Source organism: Bison bison, unplaced genomic scaffold (genome assembly GCF_000754665.1).
Source record: "Bison bison bison isolate TAMUID 2011002044 unplaced genomic scaffold, Bison_UMD1.0 scf7180017864135, whole genome shotgun sequence".
NCBI lineage: Eukaryota > Metazoa > Chordata > Mammalia > Artiodactyla > Bovidae > Bison > Bison bison.
The window spans coordinates 6,596,581-6,609,129 of record NW_011494707.1 but is presented as its reverse complement, the minus strand read 5'-3'; positions in this window follow the sequence as shown (position 1 = coordinate 6,609,129).

Here is a 12,549-nt window from a genome sequence, read left to right as displayed (position 1 = left end):
CAATTTCTGGTAGAGGAGCTGGATTCCATATGCTGTGGGTATTTTCAAAAACAAAAAAAGAAAGAAAACATCTGGGTTCTTTGTCTTGGGAAACTGCTGCAGAGCACAGTCCTCATGCAGTAAATTTTTTAGTGCTGTTTATTAATCTTAGTGGATGATTGCTGGCCTTTTTCATTTACCTGTAAAATTAACCTAAGATTACATATCAGAAGTCATCTTGCCATCAGTGTTTAGAAGTCAACCATGCTTATCCAAACCACCTGGCCTGCCAGGGTCCCTCTACTCTCCCATCTGACACTGACCCCACAGACTATAGTCCACCAGGCTCCTCTGTCCATGGGATTCTCCAGGCAAGAATACTGGAGTGGGTTGCCACTTCCTTCTCTACCCATCAGACACACCAGGCACTGATTCCAGTTATAACTATCAGTTCAGTTCAGTTCAGTCACCCAGTCGTGTCTGACCTTTTGCAACCACACAAACTGCAGCACACCAGGCTTCCCTGTCTATCACCAACTCCTGAAGCTTGCTCAAACTCATGTCCATCGAGTCGGTGATGCCATCCAACCATCTCATCCTCTGTCGTCCCCTTCTCCTCCTGCCTTCAATCTTTCCCAGCATTAGGGTCTTTTCCAATGAGTCAGTTCTTTGCATCAGATGGCCAAAGGACTGAAGTTTCAGCTTCAACATCAGTCCTTCCAATGAATATTCAGGACTGACTTCCTTTAGGATGGACTGGTTTGATCTCCTTGCAGTCCAAGGGACTCTCAAGAGTCTTCTCCCATACCACAGTTTAAAAGCATCAATTCTTTAGTACTCAGCTTTCTTTATAGTCCAACTCTCACATCCATACATGACTACTGGAAAATATATATATAATATATATATAACTACTGCTACTGCTAAGTCACTTCAGTCGTGTCTGACTCTGTGCGACCCCATAGACGGCAGCCCACCAGGCTCCCCCGTCTCTGGGATTCTCCAGGCAAGAACACTGGAGTGGGTTGCCATTTCCTTCTCCAATGCATGAAAGTGAAAAGTGAAAGTGAAGTCATTCAGTTGTGTCCAACTCTTAGCGACCCCATGGACCACAGCCTACCAGGCTCCTCCGTCCATGGGATTTTCCAGGCAAGAGTACTGGAGTGGGGTGCCATTACTATATATATAATAAATATAAATGCATATAACTATAAAATAGTTACAACTACTTTATAACTAACATGACCTGCTTGTCATCTGTCAGCTGTAAGGTATTCTGAGTCACCATTTCAGAGGTTTACTCCTTTACAGATTTCATTGGCCTAGCTCTGAGGTGGGAATCCTGCTTTTTGAAGATGTACTCAGCCAGAAAGGCCCAAGTCCATGCAGTTATGGAAACTTACAACTCTACGGTTCCATGGTAGTTATAGTTACTGTGTGATTCAGACCAGATCAGTCGCTCTGCCACTGAATGTAGGTTACTCCAAATAAATAAAACTACCCAAGACCAGATGTAGGCTGTTTGTTTTTTTTTTTTTCTGGTATAATTGGTACTGATATTTGTCATTCCTGTTGAAAGTGTCTTGGTTTGCTTGTGTTTGTTTGTAAGAAAGTATATTTGAAAATAAAATTAGCTCCTCTAGTAAAAGATGGCCACATCATCCACATTCCTCCCCACACAGCCCAGTATCTCCTCCCCAGGGCCAGGCTAAGAGAACTGGAATTTGGTTTCATACCTGAGGCACTTCAGCATCTTCGAAGGTGGCATAACCTGTCTCACGTGGGTGGTGGGGGCTTGTTCTGGTCCACAATGCTCCTTCTCACCCGTCCCAGGTTTCCTCCCAGAGGAGCCTCCAGTTCTCTTGGGGGTCACCCGGTGTCTTTCGCCTCTCCAGCTGATTAAACATTTTTTCTGTATTAGTTGATTTTTTTCCAATGACTAAAGAATAAAGACAGTTTTCTAAAAAACTGTGCTGAGTGCTTATCATGCATTAGCTAATTTGTAGCCAACATCCCAGGAAGGGGGTATTTTATTCGTTTCCTTTTTAGGGATGAAAAAATTAAGGTTCAGAGAAGTAAAGCAATTTGCCCAAGGCCATGTAACTATCTGGCATTTACACCCAGGACTGCATTTTAACAGAGACTATGTAGATAACCAGAACCCTGCAGTGCTGTCCTAGGTGGGAAATCAGAGTTGCAAGGGTACCAGGGATGTGTTTGTAAGAGTATTGTCAAGAGCCAGTACAACGGGGTGATGGAGAGAGATGTCCCCTTGCCTGGCTGAGCTTTTGGTTTGCTTTCTCACATTCTCTTTGGGAATGAACTTCCTGGGTCTTGTGAAACCTCTATCTTTTGCACTCTTTTTGCATGCACCGTGAAGCCATAAAAGGCTTATTGGGTTGACTTGCTATTAAGAAAAGCTTACTCACCAGACAATGAATCTTTTGAATAGCAAAAACCTCTAAATTGAAAATTTTCTCCTCTTAAAACAATGGTTTCATTGGTACCCATGGAGGGAAAAACTAAAAAATGGATACAAAGAAATATAATGGCCAGCCTTTGGGACTCTCTTAATAAGGTGAAAGAACAGAAATTAAATTTAGGACAAATTAAAAACCAAACCTGACCTAAATCCCCTGTCCCCTCCTCTTACACACTTCTTATCCCCAATAGCCTGTCCCTGATCCTCTAGAAGAACTTTTGGATCTATGGACCCCTGGTTGAAACCCACTTCTCCTTTCATAAAGGAAACAGATGACCAGAACTTTTCCCAGGCCGTCCTGCAAATGACCAGGAAATAGCTCAGCTGAAGGCTGACAGTGGAGATTAGATAGATATGATATTAGAGGCTGTCTCCTCTAAAGTGAATTGGCCTGAGGTTAATTGTACACTTAGAAACAAGGAAAAACATTAATAATAATTACTCTAGACTTCTGATTATAGACAATTACACTCCAAAATTCCTAGGAGAAAACTTGCATTGTCTCTATATCCCTTCAAGATGTAAACTGAACTGTGTCTTCAAAATATAAATACCCAGGTGGTATCTAAAACCATGCCCACACTTGCTTGAGACTGAGTGAGTGAAAGTCACTCAGTTGTGTCTGAGTCTTTGCAACCCCACGGACTGTAGTATATGGAATTCTCCAGGTCAGAATACTGGAGTAGGTAGCCTTTCCCTTCTCCAGCAGACCTTCCCAACCCAGGGATCGAACCCAGGTTGCCCGCATTGCAGGCAGATTCTTTACCATCTGAGCCACCAGGGAAGCCCAAGAATACTGGAGTGGGTAGCCTATCCCTTCTCCAGTGGATCTTCCCAACCCAGAAATCCAACCGGGGTCTCCTGCATTGCAGGCAGATTCTTTACCAACTGAGCTATCATGGAAGTCAACTGAAGACAGCATCTATTTTCGTTTATTTATGGTGTGCTGCCCAGCCTGCTGGATCTTAGTTCCTCAACCAGGACTGAATCCAGGTAGTGAAAGTGCCAAGACCTAACCACTGAACTGCCAGGGAAGTCCCTACTTTATTTTTGAGGTCTTTTAAAAATAAACTGCTGAAAGGGCTCTCTTGCCCAAATTCTAGATCACAGCCTCCTTAAGATTACAGTTGACCCTTGAACAATGTGGGGATTAGGAGCACCAACCCTCCATGAAACTGAAAATCCATGTATAACTTTACACTCATCCCTCGGCACCTACAGTTTCCCATCCACGGGTTCAGCCAACCACAGATCGTGTGGTCCTATCCAGGACATGGACCTGTGCATTTCAAACCTGTGTTGTTTGAGGGTCAATGTACTTGTCAAAGTCATCTCCTGTGCCAATTCTTTGCAACTCCATGGGCAGTAGTAACCCACCAAGCTCCTCTCCGAGATTCTCCAGGCAAGAATACTGGAGTGGGTTGCCATTCTCTTCTCTAGGAAATCTTGCCTACCCCCACCACCCTCAGGGATTGAACCTGGGTCTCCTGCATCCCAAGCAGATTCTTTACCAAGTGATCACTAGGGAAGCCTGTACTTGTCAAGAACAAATACAAATCTTAAAAATCTTCTCCACAAATATTAACAAAAAGCTTGAAAGTGTGTAACCTTAACTTGTTTCTTTGTTTTAAAGGGTCTATAAACAGCCTGCTTTGGTCATTACTTAGATCTTTTCAAACAGTTGCTAATCTGGGAAGGGAGGGAATATAGAAACACAGGAGGAACAGCCAAGAAATATTAGTTCAGCCTTGGGGCAGGGTTCTGGCTCCTCCTCAAGGAATATATGTAACAATATCTATGAGTTCTGCAGAACTATGGCCCCCACACAGGTGGAGGATGGTAATTCAAGGACAGACACAAGATTCCTGGAGCACTGCCCTGTTACCTCACCAGCAACCAATCAGAAGAAAGTCGTACATCCTTCAGCCCTCACCCCAATTTTCACCTATAAAACTTCTCCCCCAAACCATTGATGAATTCAAGGTTTTTGAGCACGAGCCTCACTTGGCTCACTGAACTCCAGGGTTTTGGTTTGTTGGCCCTACTGTGCTTCAAGCACACAAACATTGTTGGGCAACACTTGGACTTTGCATCAGACTGAATGGTCAAGTCTTGGTCCAACTCTCTGACCCAGGCAGGTCACTTTGCCCCTGAAGCCTTGGTTTCCTCATCTCTTTCAATTAGGATAACAATAGTACTTACCTCCTGGGATAATGTGAGGATTCAATTATATGATACACAGAAAATGTCTCAACGGTCTAGAAGAGTTGAATATTTGAAAAGTAACAGCCATTTCTATTTTTAACACTGTGCCTGATGCAGAAATACTGCAGATAAAGACTGTAGCTGTTTTACTCCTTTATAAGTCAGAAAAGAATTTGAATCCCCTGGAATTCAGACCCATCCCTTTGACTCAGCAGCTTAGGTTCAGATGCCATAGTCTTTGGGGCTGTGAATGGCTTATGTGCAGGCAAGTCATATTTTCAAAAGTTGCCTTGACTTGTCTGTGTTTCTATAAAGTAGCTGCCTCCAATTTGTAAAATTCCATCTGTGCTCCCCACCTCAGCCCTGTTCTCTAGACAGCCTTTCCTGCATTTCCTAAGAAAAGGCACCCTACCAGGAGGGAGGTAACTAAACCTTGGTTTGGGGCACTAATCTCTTCTTTTTTAATATTTATTTTTATTTATTTGACTATGCTGGGTCTTAGTTGCATCATGCGGTATCTTTGATCTTTGTTGTGGCATGTGGGGTCTTAGTTGTGGCATGTGGGATTTAGTTCCCTGATCAGGGATTGAACCTAGGCCCCTTGTATTGGGAGCTTGACATCTTAGCCACTGGACCACCCGGGGAAGTCCTGACACTTAATCTTTGGAACTCAACCTGCAACTTTGATCCAGCTGAGATCCTCTGATAGGACATGACCGCAAGAGTTACCTCAAGAATTCCTTAATCCTAAATCCTTTTGGTAACCAAAGCATTGGGTAATTTATCACTCATTCCTCCAAAAATGTCCTGTTGACAGTGGCATGAGAATGTCATTTTACCTGGCAGGTCTGTTTTACTTCCTCTAAAGGACTGATGTTATTTGCCACTGCCTCATCTCATACCCCCCCAAATTCCATTTTAAAATCTCATACATGGCAACGTTCCAATGTGAGGACTATGTATATGCCACAGTGAGAAATCAGGTCTCCATAGTCTCCATGTTCTTAGTCCCTCTGGTGGCTTCCCTGGTGGCTCAGACAGTAAAGCGTCGGTCTGCAATGCAGGAGACCTGCATTCAAGGGGATTCAAATTCTTTTCTGACTTATAAAGGAGTAAAACAGCTACAGTCTTTATCTGCAATATTTCTGCATCAGGCACAGTGTTAAAAATAGAAATGGCTGTTACTTTTCAAATATTCAACTCTTCTAGACCGTTGAGACATTTTCTGTGTATCATATAATTGAATCCTCACATTATCCCAGGAGGTAAGTACTATTGTTATCCTAATTGAAAGAGATGAGGAAACCAAGGCTTCAGGGGCAAAGTGACCTGCCTGGGTCAGAGAGTTGGACCAAGACTTGACCATTCAGTCTGATGCAAAGTCCAAGTGTTGCCCAACAATGTTTGTGTGCTTGAAGCACAGTAGGGCCAACAAACCAAAACCCTGGAGTTCAGTGAGCCAAGTGAGGCTCGTGCTCAAATGTTCAATCCCTGGGTTGGAAAGATCCCCTGGAGAAGGCAATGGCACCCCACTCCAGCACTCTTGCCTGGAAAATCCCATGGACAGAGGAGCCTGGTAGGCTGCCGCACATGGGGTCGCAAAGACTTGGACACGACTGAGCGACTTCACTTCACTTCAGTCCCTCTGGAAGAGGCGGGCTGGGCTGCATTCAGTCTCCACCACTCATAGTCAGTTTCTCTGGATCAGTTACTTCTCTGAAACTGTTTCATTTGTAAAATGAGCAGTCTTGCAGGACTTCATTCATTCAGCCATTCTACAAACATTATTCTACCAGATAGGAGCAAAGTAGGCAAGGTTTCTGTCCTGCAAAGCAGTCCAGCGTGGGCACCAGATGTGGAACAAAGAGTCTCAGTCCAGGCTGTGTAGGTGGAACTGCCACAGTGATGGTGCAGGTGGGGGAATTCTGGGGAGTTCTGAGGATGAGTGTCACCTACCGCTCTCCACTGCAATGCAGGGAATGCCCTAAACTCCGGAATTGCTGAGTGAGGAGTCATCAGAGAATGTGGGAAGGTAGGGGACCAAGGGCATTCTGATCTATCACTGTTCTCTGGGATTTAGTGGCAGTTTCTCTGAGAGCCAGTATACTAGGAAGTTGATTAGGGAGGGCACCTGGGATCAACACCTAGAGAGGAAGATGGGGAGGGGGAGGGGGAAGTTGGGTTCTTGAAAGTCCTCAGCCCACCACTCAGGAAGCTGTGAAGTTGACGGGATTCCACAGAATTGTCCCAAGTTGGGCTGCAGAGGCTGGACCTTTATACACCAGCAAGAACCAGGCACTAGAAGTGGTCTGCCCTCAAGAAGGGGACATGGACTTCCCTGGTGGTCCAGTGGTTAAGAATCCACCTGCCAATGCAGGTGACACCGATTCAATCCCTGGTCCGGGAAGATCCCACATGCCCTGGAGCAACTAAGCCGTGGGCCACAACGATTGAGCCTGTGCTCTAGAGTCTGTGCTCCACAATGAGAGAAGCCACTGCAGCAGCAGTGAAGACCCAGAGCAACCAAAAATAAAAAATAAGTAAATAAATAAAAAATTTAAAAAAAAAAGGCGGCATGACCTTAAGCCTCCATCTCTACATGGAAGCCTTCTCTCTATATCCCTCCCTTTTCTTAGCCCCTCCCACCCCAAAAAATAGATTTGAGAAGAGAAACCTAGTCTAGTGAATATTTAGGAAGAAAAGAGATTTAAACTGAGATCTGGACAATGAGTAGAAATCAACTAGAGAGAGAGGAGAGAGAAAAGGAGGAAGTTTTCAGGCCAAGGGAAGGGCATAAGCAAAGGTCCAATGGTAAGGGGGGAGGGGTAAGGGGGTGGCAGGGAGGAGGCACCTCTTATTCAGGATAACTGAAAATAACTAAGCAGGGCTTGGTAGACAGGAGGTCGTTCTGATGCTGCCATCTACCTGAAAGCTACATAAACCATCCAAACCTCAGTTTCTATGTGCACAGGATGAAACAGGATACCTTTCTTTAAATCATTGGTGATTTACTACTCACTATCTCCTGGACCATGCTCTTAAAAATTTCTATCTCTGCATCTTACTGATAATTACATACATGTGTTTAGAGCTCCCTCTTTGGAATGACTGCTTGGTATTCCATTTACCTTAATTTACTTAACCATTCCTCTTACTTTCTTTGGAATTGGAATGAAAACTGACCTCTTCCAGTCCTGTGGCCACTGCTGAGTTTTCCAAATTTGCTGGCATATTGAGTGCAGCACTTTCACAGCATCATCTTTCAGGATTTGAAATAGCTCAACTGGAATTCCATCACATCCACTAGCTTTGTCTATAGTGATGCTTCCTAAGGCCAACTTGACTTCACATTCCAGGATGCCTGGCTCTAGGTGAGTGATCACACCATCGTGATTATCTGGGTCATGAAGATCTTTTTTGTATAGTTCTTCTGTGTGTTCTTGCCACCTCTTCTTAATTCTGCTTCGGTTAGGTCCATACAATTTCTGTCCTTTATTCTTCCCATCTTTGCATGAAATGTTCTCTTGGTATCACAAATTTTCTTGAAGAGGTCTCTAGTCTTTCCCATTCTGTTGTTCTCCTCTATTTCTTTGCATTGATCACTGAGGAAGGCTTTCTTATTTCCCCTTGCTATTCTTTGGAACTCTACATTCAGATGCTTATATCTTTCCTTTTCTCCTTTGCTTTTCGCTTCTCTTCTTTTCACAGCTATGGGTAAGGCCTCCTCAGACAGCCATTCTGCTTTTTTACATTTCTTTTTCTTGGGGATGGCCTTGATCCCTGTCTCCTGTACAATGTCATGAACTTCCATCCATACTTCATCAGACACTCTATCAGATCTAATCCTTTGAATCTATTTCTCACTTCCACTATAGAATCATAAGGGATTTAAGTCATACCTGAATGGTCTAGTGGTTTTCCTTACTTTCTTCAATTTAAGTCTGAATTTGGCAATAAGTAGTTCATGATCTGAGCCATAGTCAGCTCCCGGTCTTGTTTTTGCTGACTGTATAGAGCTTCTCCATCTTTGGCTGCAAAGAATATAATCAATCTGATTTCGGTATTGACTATCTGGTGATGTCCACGTGTAGAGTCTTCTCTTGTGTTGGAAGAGGGTGTTTGCTATGACCAGTGCATTTTCTTGGCAAAACTCTATTAGCCTTTGCCCTGCTTCATTCTGTAGTCTAAGGCCAAATTTGGAAAACACAGCAGTGGTCACAGGACTGGAAGAGGTCAGTTTTCATTCCAATCCCAAAGAAAGGCAATGCCAAAGAATGCTCAAACTACCACACAATTGCACTCATCTCACACGCTAGTAAAGTAATGCTCAAAATTCTCCAAGCCAGGCTTCAGAAATGTGTGAACCGTGAACTTCTGGATGTTCAAGCTGGATTTAGAAAAGGCAGAGGAACCAGAGATCAAATTGCCAACATCTGTTGGATCATGGAAAAAGCAAGAGAGTTCCAGAAAAACATCTATTTCTGCTTTATTGACTATGCCAAAGCCTTGACTGTGTGGATCACAACAAACTGTGGAAAATTCTTCAGGAGATGGGAATACCAGACCACCTGACCTGCCTCCTGAAAAATCCGTATGCAGGTCAGGAAGCAACAGTTAGAACTGGACATGGAACAACAGACTGGTTCCAATTAGGGAAATAAGTATGCCAAGGCTGTATATTATCACCCTGCTTATTTAACTTATATGCAGAGTACATCATGAGAAATGTTGGGCTGGAAGAAGCACAAACTGGAATCAAGATTGCTGGGAGAAATATCAATAACCTCAGATATGCAGATGACACCGCCCTTAGGGCAGAAAGCAAAGATTTAAAGAGCCTCTTGATGAAATTGAAAGAGGTGAGTGAAAAAGTTGGCTTAAAACTCAACATTCAAAAAACTAAGATCATGGCATCTGGTCCCATCACCTCCTGGCAAATAGATGGGGAAACAGTGGAAATGGTTATAGACTTTATTTTTTGCGGCTCCAAAATCACTGCAGATGATGACTGCAGCCTTATTAAAAGATACTTACTCCTTGGATGAAAAGCTATGACCAGCCTAGACAGCATACTAAAAAGCAGAGACATTACTTTGCCAACAAAGATCCATCTAGTCAAAGTTATGGTTTTTCCAGTTGTTATGTATGGATGTGAGAGTTGGACTATAAAGAAAGCTGAGTGCTTAAGAATTGATGCTTTTGAACTGTGGTGTTGGAGAAGACTCTTGAGAGTCCCTTGGACTGCAAGAAGATCCAACCAGTACATCCTAAAGGAAAATCAGTCCTGAATATTCATTTGAAGGACTGAAGCTGAAGCTGAAATTCCAATACTTTCCTGATGCGAAGAAGTGACTCATTAGAAAAGACCCTGCTGATAGGAAAGACTGAAGGCGAGAGGGGAAGGAGATGACAGAGTATGAGATGGATGATATCACTGACTCAATGGACATGAGTTTGGGTAAACTCCAGGAGTTGGTGATGGCCAGGAAGCTTTAGCTTCAGCATCAGTCCTTCCAATGAATATTCAGGGTTTATTTCCTTTAGGATTGACTGGTTGGATCTCCCTGTTGTCCAAGGGACTCTCAAGAGTCTTTTCCAGCACCACGGTTCAAAAGGCTCAATTTTTGGCAATCAGCCTTCTTGGTGGTCCAACTCTCACATCCATATATGATTACTGGAAAAACCATAGTTTTGACTATACAGACCTTTGTCAGCAAAGTGATGTCTCTGCTTTTTAAAACTCTGTCTAGGTTTGTCATAGCTTTTCTCCCAAGGAGCAAGTGTCTTTTAATTTCATGGCTACAGTCACCAACTGCAGTGATTTTGAGCCCAACACTGTTTCTATTTTTTCCCCATATTTGCCATGAAGTGGTGGGACTGGATGCCACGAACTTAGTTTTCTGAATGTTGAGCTTTTAGCCAGCTTTTTCACTCTCCTCTTTCACCTTCATCAAAAGGTTCTTTAATTTCTTTTTGCTTTCTGCCATTTGGTCAGTATCATTTGCACATCTGAGGTTGTTATTTCTTCCAGCAATCTTGATTCCAGCTTATGACATTTTTATCTTTTGAGTAAGCATCTAGGAGTGGGACTACTGGGCTATATGGTAAGTGCATGTTTGACCTAATAAGTAGCTGCCAAACTGAGTTCCAAAGTCACTATACCACTTTGTTCTTCTACCAGCAGTATATGCAAACTCATTAGCATTTGGTATTATCATTGTTAGGTGTTTTTATTTCAGCCATTCCCATAGGTGTATACAGATGTTTATCTACTGCAAACAGTGTGACAATGAATATTCTTATACTAATATCCTTTGTAATCAGGTATAACTGTAAGTTATACTCTTAGAACTAGAACTGAAGGGTCAAAGGATGTGAAAGTTTGATTGTGTATTGCCAAAAAGACTTCTGAAAAGGTGGGGCCAGTTTACTTACCTGCAAGCTAGGTATGTCAATACTTGTTTCCCCACATCCTCACCAACACAGTGTTATCCTTACATTTTTAAATGAAATTTTACTTTAGATGATTGCTCTATGAGTATCTCTCTCATAGGCTGTTGGTGAGAACTTAAAGCTCTTAGAGAAGTGCCTGCCACAGAGTGGCATTGCATGTTAATAGTTATTATATAATTACTACTATTAATCACTATTATTGCCTCTTTCAACGAGTTCTTCATTAGTATATTCAAAAATACGTTTCTCTGAAGAGCTCAAACATTCTACCTATGTAGTTAGTTAATCTTTATAAATCTCTTCAAGTGCTCACTAGGATTTCAGGCACTGTGGATGTTACAGAACAGGGAAGTGTGGCCCAATAGGACCTCTCTAAGGTTACAGAACATATCTATGTCCCATAAAGTCAACATGAATAGAGTATGGAACAGGATTCCTCTAGGTTACATTAACTGTCAAGCTTTTTCTGACTGCCACCCACTTCAAGAAATAACAGCGGGAACCAGAACACAAAATAGACCCGAAACAGAAAAAACAATACGTCTATGCCTTCTATTCATCCCATTCCATTTCATTGAAGATATATTCATTCAGTTCAGTCGCTCAGTCGTGTCCGACTCTTCACGACCCCATGAATCGCAGCATACCAGGCCTCCCTGTCCATCACCAACTCCTGGAGTTCACTCAGACTCACGTCCATCGAGTCAGTGATGCCATCCAGCCATCTCATCCTCTGTTCTCCCCTTCTCCTCCTGCCCCCAATCCCTCCAAGCATCAGGGTCTTTTCCAGTGAGTCAACTCTTCACATAAGGTGGCCAAAGTACTGGAGTTTCAGCTTCAGCATCATTCCCTCCAAAGAAATCCCAGGGCTGATCTCCTTTAGGATGGACTGGTTGGATCTCCTTGCAGTCCAAGGGACTCTCAAGAGTCTTCTCCAACACCACAGTTCAAAAGCATCAATGCTTCGGTGCTCAGCCTTCTTCACAGTCCAACTCTCACATCCATACATGACCACTGGAAAAACCATAGCCTTGACTAGACGAACCTTTGTTGGCAAAGTAACGTCTCTGCTTTTGAATACGCTATCTAGGTTGGTCATAACTTTCCTTCCAAGGAGTAAGCGTCTTTTAATTTCATGGCTGCAGTCACCATCTGCAGTGATTTTGGAGCCCAAAATAATAAAGTTTGACACTGTTTCCACTGTTTCCCCATCTATTTCCCATGAAGCGATGGGACCGGATGCCATGATCTTTGTTTTCTGAATGTTAAGCTTTAAGCCAACTTTTTCACTCTCCTCTTTCACTTTCATCAAGAGGCTCTTTAGTTCCTCTTCACTTTCTGCCATAAGGGTGGTGTCATCTGCATATCTGAGGTTATTGATATTTCTCCTGGCAATCTTGATTCCAGCTTGTGTTTCTTCCAGCCCAGCG